Source organism: Gossypium hirsutum, chromosome A11, assembly GCF_007990345.1.
Source record: "Gossypium hirsutum isolate 1008001.06 chromosome A11, Gossypium_hirsutum_v2.1, whole genome shotgun sequence".
Lineage (NCBI taxonomy): Eukaryota > Viridiplantae > Streptophyta > Magnoliopsida > Malvales > Malvaceae > Gossypium > Gossypium hirsutum.
In genome coordinates, this window is record NC_053434.1 from 88,423,481 (window position 1) to 88,435,987 (window position 12,507).

Consider the following 12,507-nt stretch of genomic DNA (forward strand, 5'->3'; position numbering starts at 1 on the left):
TCCCCCTTAATAAATTTCGTCCTCGAAATTTATCGAGAATAGATGGGGGTACTGAGCTCTCGTAGTTTCTTCAGATTCCCAAGTTGTTTCTTCCACCTTATGACTTTTCCATGGCACTTTCACTAGAGGAACCCTTTTATTTCTTAATTATTTTATCTCCCGTGCTAGAATCTCAATTGGTTCTTCTTCATAAGATAAATCCGGTTGAATCTCAATATGTTCAATAGAAATGACATGAGAAGGATCTGATCTATATCTGCGTAGCATTGAAACATGGAAAACATTGTGTATCTTCTGTAATTCTGGAGGTAAAGCTAATCGATACGTAACTGGTCTGATTCTCTCTACAATTTCATACAGGCCAATGTAACAGGGGCTCAATTTACCTTTCCGACCAAATCTCAACACTTTCTTCTATGGAGAAACTTTAATACTTTATCCCCAACTGAATACTCAATGTCCCATCGTTTCAAATCAATGTAGGACTTTTGTCTATCAAATGTAGCTTTTAATCTCTCTTGTATTTTCTTGACTGTCTCTTCTGTTTCTTGAATCAATTCCAGTCCAATCACTTTTCTTTTATTTAGTTCAGTCCAACACACAAGTGATCTACATCTTCGTCCATACAATGCCTCATATGGAGCCATTTGAATACTTGATTGGAAACTATTGTTATACAAAAATTCAGCTAAAGGTAAATAACATTCCCAACCTGATTCAAAATCACTGATGCAAGGTTGAAGGATATCTTCTAATATTTGAATTACCCGTTCGGATTGTCCGTCAGTTTGCAGATGAAATGCTGTGTTGAAATTAAGCCGTGTGCCTAGTGACTTATGTAACTGTCTCCAAAATCTTGATGTAAATCAAGGATCTCGATCTGAGATTATAGATATTGGAATACCATGCAATCTAACAATTTCTCGAATATACACTTCTGCAAGCTTTTGCAATGACCAATCTGTTCCGACTGCTATAAAATGCATTGACTGATACGTGATATTTGTGACAGGTTTTAAATATTTATAATGAATTTTTCTTAAAACTAACTATTATCACGATGAAGGCAGGTGTACCTATCGAACAGTAGTATAGCTTTAGCAAGTCCGGATTATCAAACCCAAAGGAACTAAAAGTACTAGTATCAACTTACTTTTTATTATCTAGCCTAAAAAATAAAAGGATCTTGTTTATCTGACTAATTAATTAAACTAAGAAACCACAAAAAAGAAATTTGGGGAAAATACTTTTTGGAAAACTCGATTTATTAAAACAATACCTAAGGAAAAATCCACCTAGACTTCACTTGTTATTTGACTTTAAATTGGACGATTTATTCATTCAACTTGTTCCGTAGAGATCCTAAAGTTATATTATTATCTCTCTCGAGACTAACAACGTCTAACCCTAGTTTGAATAATTGAAATCTCTTTCTAATTAACGCCTTAGGGTTGCATTAACTCGATCTATGGATCTCCTTATTAGGTTTCACCCTAATCTGGCAAAATCTTGTCACCCTATCTCTAGGCGCGCAAACAGCTCCACTTAATTGTGACAAATTTACTCTTAAACAGGGTCTTTTGCTCCTCTAAATAAGAGTTTAACTTGAATCAATATCCTGGAATAGCAAAACAAGAATTAAGAACACATAATTAAGAATAAGTCAAATATTTATTATACAATTTAGATAATAATAACAAAATCCGTCTTAGGTTTTATCCCCCTTAGGTATTTAAGGGTTTTAGTTCATACTAATGAAAGAAAACATCTCAAAAGAATAAAAATAACAAAACATAAAAAAACCCAAAACTCCTAAGGGAATTTGAAGGGAAATCTTTAGTCTTGATGGTGAATCTGGCTTCTGAGATGGATCGATCGGTTTTCCTTGAGCAATTCCTTGCTTCCTCCTCTGCCTCCCCTATCTAAGTGCCTCATCAGGTGTTTAAATAGGCTTTGGAATGCTTAAGATTCCTCAAAATTGGCCTTTTTTGATTTGGACTAAACTTGGGCTCGGCAGGGACACGCCCGTGTGCGATTACTTAAAGCCGTAGTCAAGGCTGTTAAATGGGCATGGGCATGTAATCTATCCCTGTAAATCATACTTTGACCTTGCCAAAGGGACACGGCCTTGTGGTCTTCCCGTGCGAGGAAGTCCAGGCCGTGTTGATTTCTTATGTTAGCCCATTTTCTCTGTTTTTGGCTCGATTCTCGTTCCTGTCACTCTCCTATGCTCACCTAAGTATAAAACATGAATTTAAGGCATTAGGAGCATCGAATTCACCAATTTTAAGGAAAAATCATCCATAAAATGTGCTAAGCATGGGATAAAAATATGTATAAATTACAGTTTATCAAATACCCCCATACTTATGCATTTGCTTGTCCTCAAGCCAAATCCTCAACTTATCATCAAAATAAATTCTTTTCAGCTTATAATTTCTATCGATAATATCTCAAAATAATCCATAGGTAATCATACATTGAAAATTCAACTGAAAGAACATCAAAGTTTGAAACATTCCAAGTTGAGCATTTTATTATGAAAACATTGGTGTCTCCCCTCATCTAAGTAATTACCTTTGATTTAAAATATCATATAGTTTCACATCCTTACTAAAGATTCACTCAAATCACTCGAGGTGTTTAAGTACAATAAATGAAGCACTCAATAGTCAATAATGAAAAGTCATTACCATAGGCTTGCATGAAAATCAAATCTCCACCACTATAAATTGAGATGGAAAATCAATCAAAAGGTCTTTTGAGGGTTGTAACGTGGCTTTGGTTAGAGGGTGTGGTCACAAGCTGAAAGAAAGGGTTAGAATCGAGATTGAATTAAAAAATTGCCTAATTAAAAAAATGACTTGTCATCAATTGCGTACAATAGAGCTTTTTCTCAGAATATGGAATCTAACTTCTTTAGCTTAGAAGATCACTACTACTAATATGTATACATGTGTGTATATATATATTTTAGAACAAGTCAAATTACAAAATAGAATAAAACATAGCTAAGCAACTATTCCAACTCAAATATCGACAAAAATAGGGATCAAATTAATTTAAGGGATTTCAACAATAATGAGTTATGGGTTAATATTGAGGGTAAATCAATGAATGGGTTGTTAGGCTAAAGGGGGTTCACTAAGGGTTAATTGTGAAGGTAGGCTTTTATGGAGTGAGTGGGTTAAACCTAAGTGCCTTTATCATTTTGACATATCAAATCAAATGGTGTGGTCTTGACATGCATAATCAAGCAAGTTCTAGAATAACAATTCGATACTGACACACTCATAATGAAAGTGAGCATGAAAGAAACAATATATGCTCTAAAGGCTCAATATCTCACAAGAATTATGGCTTTTTTGATGTTTAAACTTGTGACTTCCAACTCAAAATACTACTTAAACTTGGGGAAACAACTTAAAAGCTTTTAATTCTTCAAAAAATCAACTTATCATGCTTGATTCCCTAATGTCTTAAAGTTTAAACAATCAATGCATAAATTCCTATGTTTTAATTCAAGATATATCAATAAACATTATAGACTAATTGAAATTCATTCTAATAATGATATGAGAAGATCGCATGAGAATAAAACAAAATTCAGGGATTTTTCTGATATAAAAGACCCCTCACACTTAAGATGTACATTTCCCTCAATGTACAATGGTAGATATATTGAAAAAGATAGAATTAGAAAAGTGAAACTTCTTGAATGATGAATGAATTCCTTGAACTGGAGTTTTGGAGAATAATTAGCGTGAGAGTGGAGGAGGATACTCCGGTGGTGTTAGAGGTTCATTAGTCCATAAGTCCTGCCCCAAAAGAATATTATATTTGGTGGTAGCTATGGTCGTGGTCGAGCAGGACATTGCAGTCGTGGAGAACCTTTCCCGGTGGAGTTTTTAGTTCCTATGTGATGATGAGCTTAGGAGCTCTTTATAACTGTGATAGAATCAAGAGATTTTTAGGGAATATATAAGGAAGAATAATTACTCGATATGAAATAGTCGAAATTCAAAATTGTTAAATAAAAATTATAAAACCTAATAAAAATAAGCTTAAAGAAAAATAAAAAAATAGTCTTAAACATAAAATAATAAATAAAAGCTTTTAAACATCTTCATCGCTAGATGGTTCACGAGGTGGGGGTGGCGATGAGATGTGGAAATGCTAAAAAATCTACTGTAAAGTAGCATCAATGTTATTGAAGCGCTGAAAACACTATTGCTCTAATCAAGTAAGGCGCTCAGAGATGTTAACGTATGAAGCCGCCGTATGAACTGGACGAGAGGGTGGTGGTGGCTGAGACGGTGGGTCCTAATGACGTGAAGGGACATCATTAGTAATGTCCTTAGGGTCTCCCTTCTCGGCTGGTTGGGTGAGGCGATACTGAGGAGGGTGAGTTCCTCGGTGCTTCTCGATCATCCTTATACTAAGCATGCTCGAGATGCCTTGTGGGGACATCTGGCCAATAAGAGTAAGGGAGGATGATTGGGCTGCTGTGTTGAGGAGTCCAAAGTACTGTGCCAGTCGAGTCACGTAGGGGCCAATGGAGATGACCCCCCTCCGATGCCGCTCCGTCTGGTGGCGATTGGCGAGGGCAAGAAAGTAAGCGAGGTCGAATACATGCCCGTTCGCCATGCTCCATAGAAAGTAGGCATCATGAGTGTTGACGACACCAGTGCTCTATCGACATCCTATCAAAGTGTGTACCAAGATGGCGTGTAGGTTCCTCAAGGAGGGAGAGAGAGCCGATTCCTTGGAACGGCTCGGGTCGTAGGTGGTTGAACCCGGGACCAAAGCTATACCGAACTCTAACTGGTGGACTAAATTGCCGAGACGAAACTGGACTGTTCCAGGATCATCAAAGTTGGTCATGACGTCTTGAACATGGAATGTTGAGAAAATTTCAAGTGTGAGCTCAAGGTACGTCGGCGATGATATAAAAAAAGAGGTCCCATGGATCGGTTGTTAGAAGTGCTTGTACACCGTCAGCCAACTGGACTTGTTCAAGCACTGTCCAGTCAATGCAGCAGCCTACACCTAAAGGTCGGGCCTGTAGGATTTGGAATAGCTCCTCTTGATTTTCGGGTGGAAATTGGAGGTATGGGTGGTGAATTTCTGCGGTAGAGCTCGAAGAAGACGCCCCTTTCCATTTTTTTGAAGCGGGAACGACAGTTTTCTTGCCATGTGAGCTTGACATGGCATACCTGGAAGAAGAACAAAGAATATAGCATAATTAATTAACTCAAGAAGCAATCATGAATATAGTTAAACTAACTAGTCCAACTAACAATACTCACTAGTTTAATCTAAATGATAGAAGTTTATATAGCAATTGACATAATAAAAGCATGATTTTTTTCAACATAAAATGACTGAACTAGACTCTTATGGGAACACGTGAAAAGAATGAATGTATCAGAAAACATTGACTAAAATGGAAAAGAATAAACATATAAGCATGACTATATGAGAACTATGAATATAAATAAAAAATCTACCAACTAAAACCATAAGAATCATAAAATTAGAAAAAGGGATGAAGAAAATAGAGAGAAAAGAGTAAAAAAATGCCAAAAGGATGAGAATGTGTGTCCAAAATGGAGTTGGAGGCGGTGCACGGGGGTGGCAGGGAGGCCATGTGGTCTTGCAGCGGTTAGGCTTAGGGATTTTGGGTGAAGAAGATGATGAATAGTGAAGGGTATTTATAGATTTTGGGACACACCCGTGTTCTCCAATTTTTGGCTGTGTGATTCACGAATTTTGAATTTGGGCGTGTCTGACATTTTGCCTACGCCCGTGTTCCTTGGGCGTGTGGGTGCACATGTCGCACGGCCATGTCTGTCTTCATTCACTTCTTCCGCGCTCGTGTATGTAGGCCCACGCCTGTGTTAATCTAACAGGTTCGACCACGGGTTCTAGACACGGGCGTGGCGAATACTCGTACTATTTTCTCAGATTCAACCGCAGTTCTAAGACAAGGGCGTGTTGCACGCCCATGTTGTTTTGGAAAGTTCGCCCACAGTCCTAACGCACGGCCGTGGTGACTTATCGCATCTCGTGTTGGGGAAAATTTTGCCCTGTTTTCACACGGCCTAAGGCACGCCCGTGTGCCTGGCCCTATGTGCTTTAGAAAGCCTGCGTTTCATGAGTCTGTTAGTAAGTTAGATGTTAAAAATAAAATTTAAAGAAATTAATATTATTAGTGCTCGGGTTGCCTCCTGAGAAGCGCTTATTTATAGTCTAAGCTTGACTTACATCTCTGGTGAATGGTTATGGTGGTTCGAGGAGTTTATACTCCTCATTCCTGCTATGAATCCCATCAAAATAAGGTTTTAGGTAGGTATTGTTTACCTTAAAGGTGCCGAATTTGGGATGACTTACCTCGACTGTACCAAATGGGAAAATGCTAAGTACCGTAAGAGAAATTTCTTTATTTGGTTTGGCAGTGTCCATGTGAGGATCTACGGCATCTAATGAAACTCTATCTCCAACCTTAAGTTGATTTGGTGAGGCATTGAGCTCGTTCTGGCGTAGTTTTGGTTTATCGTGTTTTCTCGGTTTAAATATAAGCCATTCATCTAACTCCTCGATTTGTAACATTCGTTCTTCATAGGTAGATTCTTTGTTGTAGATTGAACATGGCTCATGTGTGTCCTTCGAACTTATTTCCTGCAAAATAGGTTGCACTGTATGATCAGTCTTAGTAGAACAATTTGTACAATCACCTTCAATTTTTGATATGTTGTTCGAGTTGTGAGCTTGAAGGGTGATTGTTTCGCCTCCTACATGAAGTGTGAGTTCACCTGTGCCAATGTCAATAATTGTTCTAGCAGTTGCTTAAACGAGTACGTCTTCAATGATACCCTTAGGAAATTTGACAGTTTTATCTGCTAATTGAATGCTCATCCTAGTTTGTTTGGGTTTCCCTAGACCTAGTTGCTTAAACTATTTGTAAGGCATAACATTGATACTAGCCCTTAGATCAGCCAACGCATTATTAACATCTAAACTACCAATTAAACAAGGAATCGTAAAACTCCCTGGATCTTTTAGTTTGTTGGGTAGCTTATTCTAAAGAATGGCTGAGTAAACCGCGTTCAGCTCGACATGCGACCTTTCATCTAACTTTCGTTTATTTGCTAAAAGCTCCTTTAAAAATTTGACTGCGTTCGGCATCTGCGAAAGTGCTTCAATAAACGGTAGGTTAATATGTAGTTTCTTTAAAATTTTAAGAAATTTACCAAATTGTTTGTCTGAACGGTCTTTCCTTATCGCATTTGGGTATGGCACACGAGGTTTATATTCTGTACTTACCAATTTTTGTTCATTTTGGCCTACCTCATTCTTTCCTTTGCTTACCATCGATTTTGGCCTTGGTTTAGCCACTAACCTTTCCTCATCTTGAAGGGCAATTGCATTGAGTTGCTCCCTTGGGTTAGATTCAGTGTTGCTTGGTAGGCTACCTTGTGGTCGTTCGGAAATCAATTTGGCGAGCTGTCCAATCTGAGTTTCGAGCCTCTGGATTGATGCTTATTGATTTCTGAGTGCCGTCTCAGTATTCTAAAAATGAGTCTCTAACACCGAGATGAATTTTGTTAGCATCTCCTCAAGGTTCGGCTTTTTCTCGTGCTGGTATGGTGGTTGCTGAAAGCCTGGAGGGGGTGGTGGTTTCTGATTTCCTTGGCCTCCCCGTGAAAAATTTGGGTGATTCCTCCAACCTACATTGTAAGTATTTCTATAAGGATTGTTTTGAGATCGAGGATTATTACCCATGTAATTTAACTACTTGTTCTCCATGTTGTGGCCATAAGGTGGGTATTCTGAATTGCTCGATCCATCTCCATTTGCTTTGTACTGCATTACTGGGTGAACCTGTGAAGAACTAAGAAAACCATTAATTTTCTTATTCAAGAGTTCTACCTGATTAGAGAGCATGGTGACTGAATCGACGTTATAAACGCCGGCTGTTTTGGTTGGCTTTGTCCTCATAACTTGCCACTGATAGTTATTCAGTGACATCTCCTCTATAAATTCATAGGCATCTTCAGGTGTCTTATTATTGATGGTTCCTCCAGTGGCTGCATTAATCATCTGCCGTGTCGAAGGATTCAGGCCATTATGAAACGTTTGAACTTATAGCCAAAGTAGTAACCCATGGTGAGGGCACCTTCTCAAAAGGTCCTTGTGTCTCTCCCATGCATCGTAGACTGTTTTTAAATCCATCTGCACAAAATAAGAGATATCATTACATAATTTAGCTGTTTTAGTCGGCAAAAAATATTTTAATAAAAACTTTTCGATCATTTGTTCCCAAGTAGTGATTGACCCTCGTGGTTAGGAGTTCAACCATTGTTTAGCCTTATTCCTTAATGAAAAGGGAAACAACCGAAGGCGAATGGTGTCATCAGAAACGCCATTAATTTTAAAGGTATCGCAAAATTCTAGGAAATTTGCCAAGTGAGCATTGGGATCCTCGTCCTGCAAACCATCTAACTGAACAAACTGTTGTATCATTTGAATTGTGTTAGGTTTTAGTTCAAAATTATTTGCAGTAATAACAAGTTTAACTATACTTGACTTAGGTTTAGCATAATCATACATAGTGCGTGGAGCAGGATTCTGATTTACTGGATCAGCAACAATCACAAGAGGTAGCGGATTTTCTTGGTTTTCAGCCATCTCATCGGTTGTGGTTGAAGTATCGTCCTCTTGCTCGTCCTTTGTGTATCTTAGGCTTCACCTTATTTCTCTTTTGTTTCTGCAAACTATGCGGTTGATCTCACCGTCAAAAAGTAGTGGTCCTGACTGGTTTCTCTTGGTCATAAACTAGAAAACCTGTCAGAAGAAAATAAATGAAGAATTAGAAAATAAAATAAAAATTTAAATTGCAATAAAAGTAAAATGGCTAAAGTAATAAAAATCGAGTGTTCCTAATATCTTAGTTCCCCGGCAATGGCGCCAAAAACTTGATACGTGATATTCATGACAAGTTTTAAATATTTATAATGAATCGTTCTTGAAACTAACTATTATCACGATAAAGGCAAGTGTACCTATCGAACAGTAGTATAGCTTTAGCAAGACCGGATTATCGAACCCAAAGGAACTAAAAGTACTAGTATCAACTTTCTTTTTATTATCTAGCCTAAAAAACAAAAGGATCTTGTTTATTTGACTAATTAATTAAACTAAGAAATCACAGAAAAGAAATTTGGGGAAAATACTTTTTGGAAAACTTGATTGATTGAGACAATACCTAAGGAAAAATCCACCTAGACTTCAATTGTTATTTGACTCTGAATCGGGCGATTTATTCATTCAACTTGTTCCATAGAGATCTTTAAGTTATATTATTATCTCTCTCGAGACTAACAACGTCTAACCCTAGTTTGAATAATTGAAATCTCTTTCTAATTAACGCACTAGGGTTGCATTAACTCGATCTATGGATCTCTTTATTAGGTTTCACCCTAATCTGGCAAAATCTTATCACCCTATCTCTAGGCGCGCAACCAACTCCACTTAATTATGACAAATTTACTCTTAAACAGGGTCTATTCCTCCTCTGAATAAGAGTTTAACTTGAATCAATATCCTGGAATATCAAAACAAGAACTAAGAACACATAATTAAGAACAAGTCAAATATTTATCATACAATTCAGATAATAATAACAAGATCCGTCTTGGGTTTCATCCCCCTTAGGTATTTATGAGTTTTAGTTCATACTAATGAAAGAAAACATCTCAAAAGAATAAAAATAACAAAACATAAGAAAACCCAAAACTCCAGAGGGAATTTGAAGGGAGATCTTCAGTCTTGATGGTGAATCCGGCTTCTGAGATGGATCGATCGGCTTTCCTTGAGCAATTCCTTCCTTCCTCCACTACCTCCCCTGTCTAAGTGCCTCATCAGGTGTTTAAATAGGCTTTGGAATGCCTAAGATCCCTCAAAATTGGCCTTTTCCGATTTGGACTAAACTTGGGCTCGGCAGGGACACGCCCGTGTACGATTGCTTAATGTCGTGGTTAAGGCTGTTAAATGGCACGGGCGTGTTATCTATCCGTGTAAATCGTGCTTTGACCTTGCCAAAGGGACACGACCGTGTGGTCTGCCCGTGCGAGGAAGTCCAGGCCGTGTTGATTTCGTACATTGGCCCATTTTCTCCATTTTTGGCCCGTTTCTCGTTCCTTTCACTCTCCTATGCTCACCTAAGTATAAAATATGAAATTAAGGCATTAGGAGCATTGAATTCACCAAATTTAAGGAAAAATCATCCATAAAATGTGCTAAGCATAGGATAGAAATATGTATAAATTACGGTTTATCACTGACTCAGTAAGTCGATCAACTATTACCCAAATTGCATTCTTTTTTCTCGCCGACAGTGGCAATCCCGTAACAAAATTCATTGTGATACGATCCCATTTCCACTCAGGAATACTTATCGGCTGAAGTAATCTAGTAGGAACCTGATGTTCCGCCTTTACTCGCTGACATGTAAGACATTTACCAACATATTCAACTATATCTCTTTTTATTTCGGGCCACCAATACAGATCTCGTAGATAATGATACATCTTTGTGCCTCCTGGGTGTAAAGCAAATGAACCATCATGTGCCTCTCAGAGCATTAACTCTGTCAATTTAGATTTAGCAGGAACACAAACTCGATCTCGGTACCTTAAGAATCCATGTGCATCAATGCTGAAATTTTCTACCGTACCAGTCTGTATCATTTCTCTTTTCTTCAATGTTATCTTTCAATTGAGCTGATTTAATCTGGTCGAACATCACTGGTTTAACTCTCAATTCAGCTATCAAACTCTCATCATCATTGATACTGAGCTGTGCAAACATTGCTCTCAAATCAATTGCGGCTTTTTTACTCAAAGCGTCAGCCACTACATTAGCTTTTCTTGGATGATAATCTATGACACAATCAAAATCTTTTAAAAGCTCGATCCACCGTCTCTGTCACAAATTCAATTCTTTTTGGGAGAGGAGATATTTCAAACTTTTATGATCCGTATAAATATAGCATTTCTCACCGTATAAGTAGTGTCTCCAAATCTTCAAAGGCAAAAATCACTGCTGCTAGCTCCAAATCATGAGTTGGATAGTTACGTTCATGTGGTTTCAACTGACGAGATACATAAGCTATTACTTTCCCCTCTTACATCACTACACAACCCAAACTACTTAATGAAGCATCACTGTATACGATAAAATCTTTCCCCAACTCTGGTAATGTTAGAACTGGTGCCTCTGTCAACATTTGCTTCCATTTTTCAAAACTTTCTTGACACTGATCATCCCATACAAATGGTACACTCTTTTGTAGTAGTTTGGTCATCAGCAAAGCTATCTTCGAAAATCCATTTACAAATCTTCTATAATACCCAACTAAACTAAGAAAATTACGTACCTCTGATATGTTTCTTGGTGATTTCCACTATACAATCACTTCAATCTTCTTGGGATCAACTCAGATTTCATCTGCAGATATTACATGACCCAGGAATACAACCTCTGACAACCAAAATTCACATTTGCTGAGCTTTCCATACAATTGTTTTTCCCGTAGTATCTGTAGTACAATCCTGAGATGCTGATCATGCTCTGAATCTGACTTCGAATAAACTAGTATATCATCAATAAAAACTACTACAAACTGGTCTAAATATGGTTGAAAGATACGATTCATAAGATCCATAAAAGCAGCTGGAGCATTTGTCAACCCGAATCGCAGTACTAAGAACTCATAGTGACCATACCTTGTACGAAAGGTTGTCTTTGGAATGTCGCTTTCTTTTACTTTCAACTAGTAGTATTCTGATCTTAAATAAATCTTCGAAAATACAGAAGCTCCTCTCAACTGATCAAACAAATCATCAATGCGAGGAAGTGGATACTTGCTCTTGATTGTCACCTTATTCAATTGTCTATAGTCAATGCGGAGTCGCATCGAGCCATCTTTCTTATTAACAAATAATATCGGAGCTCCCCACGATGATATGCTCGGTCGAATAAAACCACGGTCTAATAAGTCTTGCAACTGTATCTTCAGCTCTTTTAACTCTGTAGGTGACATTCGATACGGAAGTATAGAGATTGGAGCTATGCTCGGATAAACCTTAATAGCGAACTCGACTTCCCTATCTGGCGGTAAACCCAGTAATTCTTTAGGAAATTCATCAAGAAACTTACAAACTGTCCGAATTTTACCGCACTGTTTCCAACTGAATCTGAATTAATAACATATGCCAAATATGCTGAACAACCTACTGAAGTAATTTACTAGCCTTTATTGCTAAAACAATTCATGCTAGCCCACTAGTAAGAATACCATTTACTTCAACCCGACCTTCACTCGCTGTCTGAATGCTGAATCTCTTTTTATAGCAGTCCAAAATCACTTCATGTTCAGATAATCAGTCCATTCCCAATATTATATCAAAATCCCCAAATGGCATAATTAACAAGTCAATCGGA

General features: G+C 37.7%; 1 non-coding gene across 1 annotated transcript; it reads left to right on the forward strand.

Moving 5' to 3' along the window:
* Window positions 1-8,161: 8,161 nt before the first annotated feature.
* LOC121210752 (small nucleolar RNA R71) lies at window positions 8,162-8,268 on the forward strand. The gene has a single exon (XR_005905867.1). It is a non-coding gene; the product is annotated as a small nucleolar RNA R71 (small nucleolar RNA).
* Window positions 8,269-12,507: the final 4,239 nt, after the last annotated feature.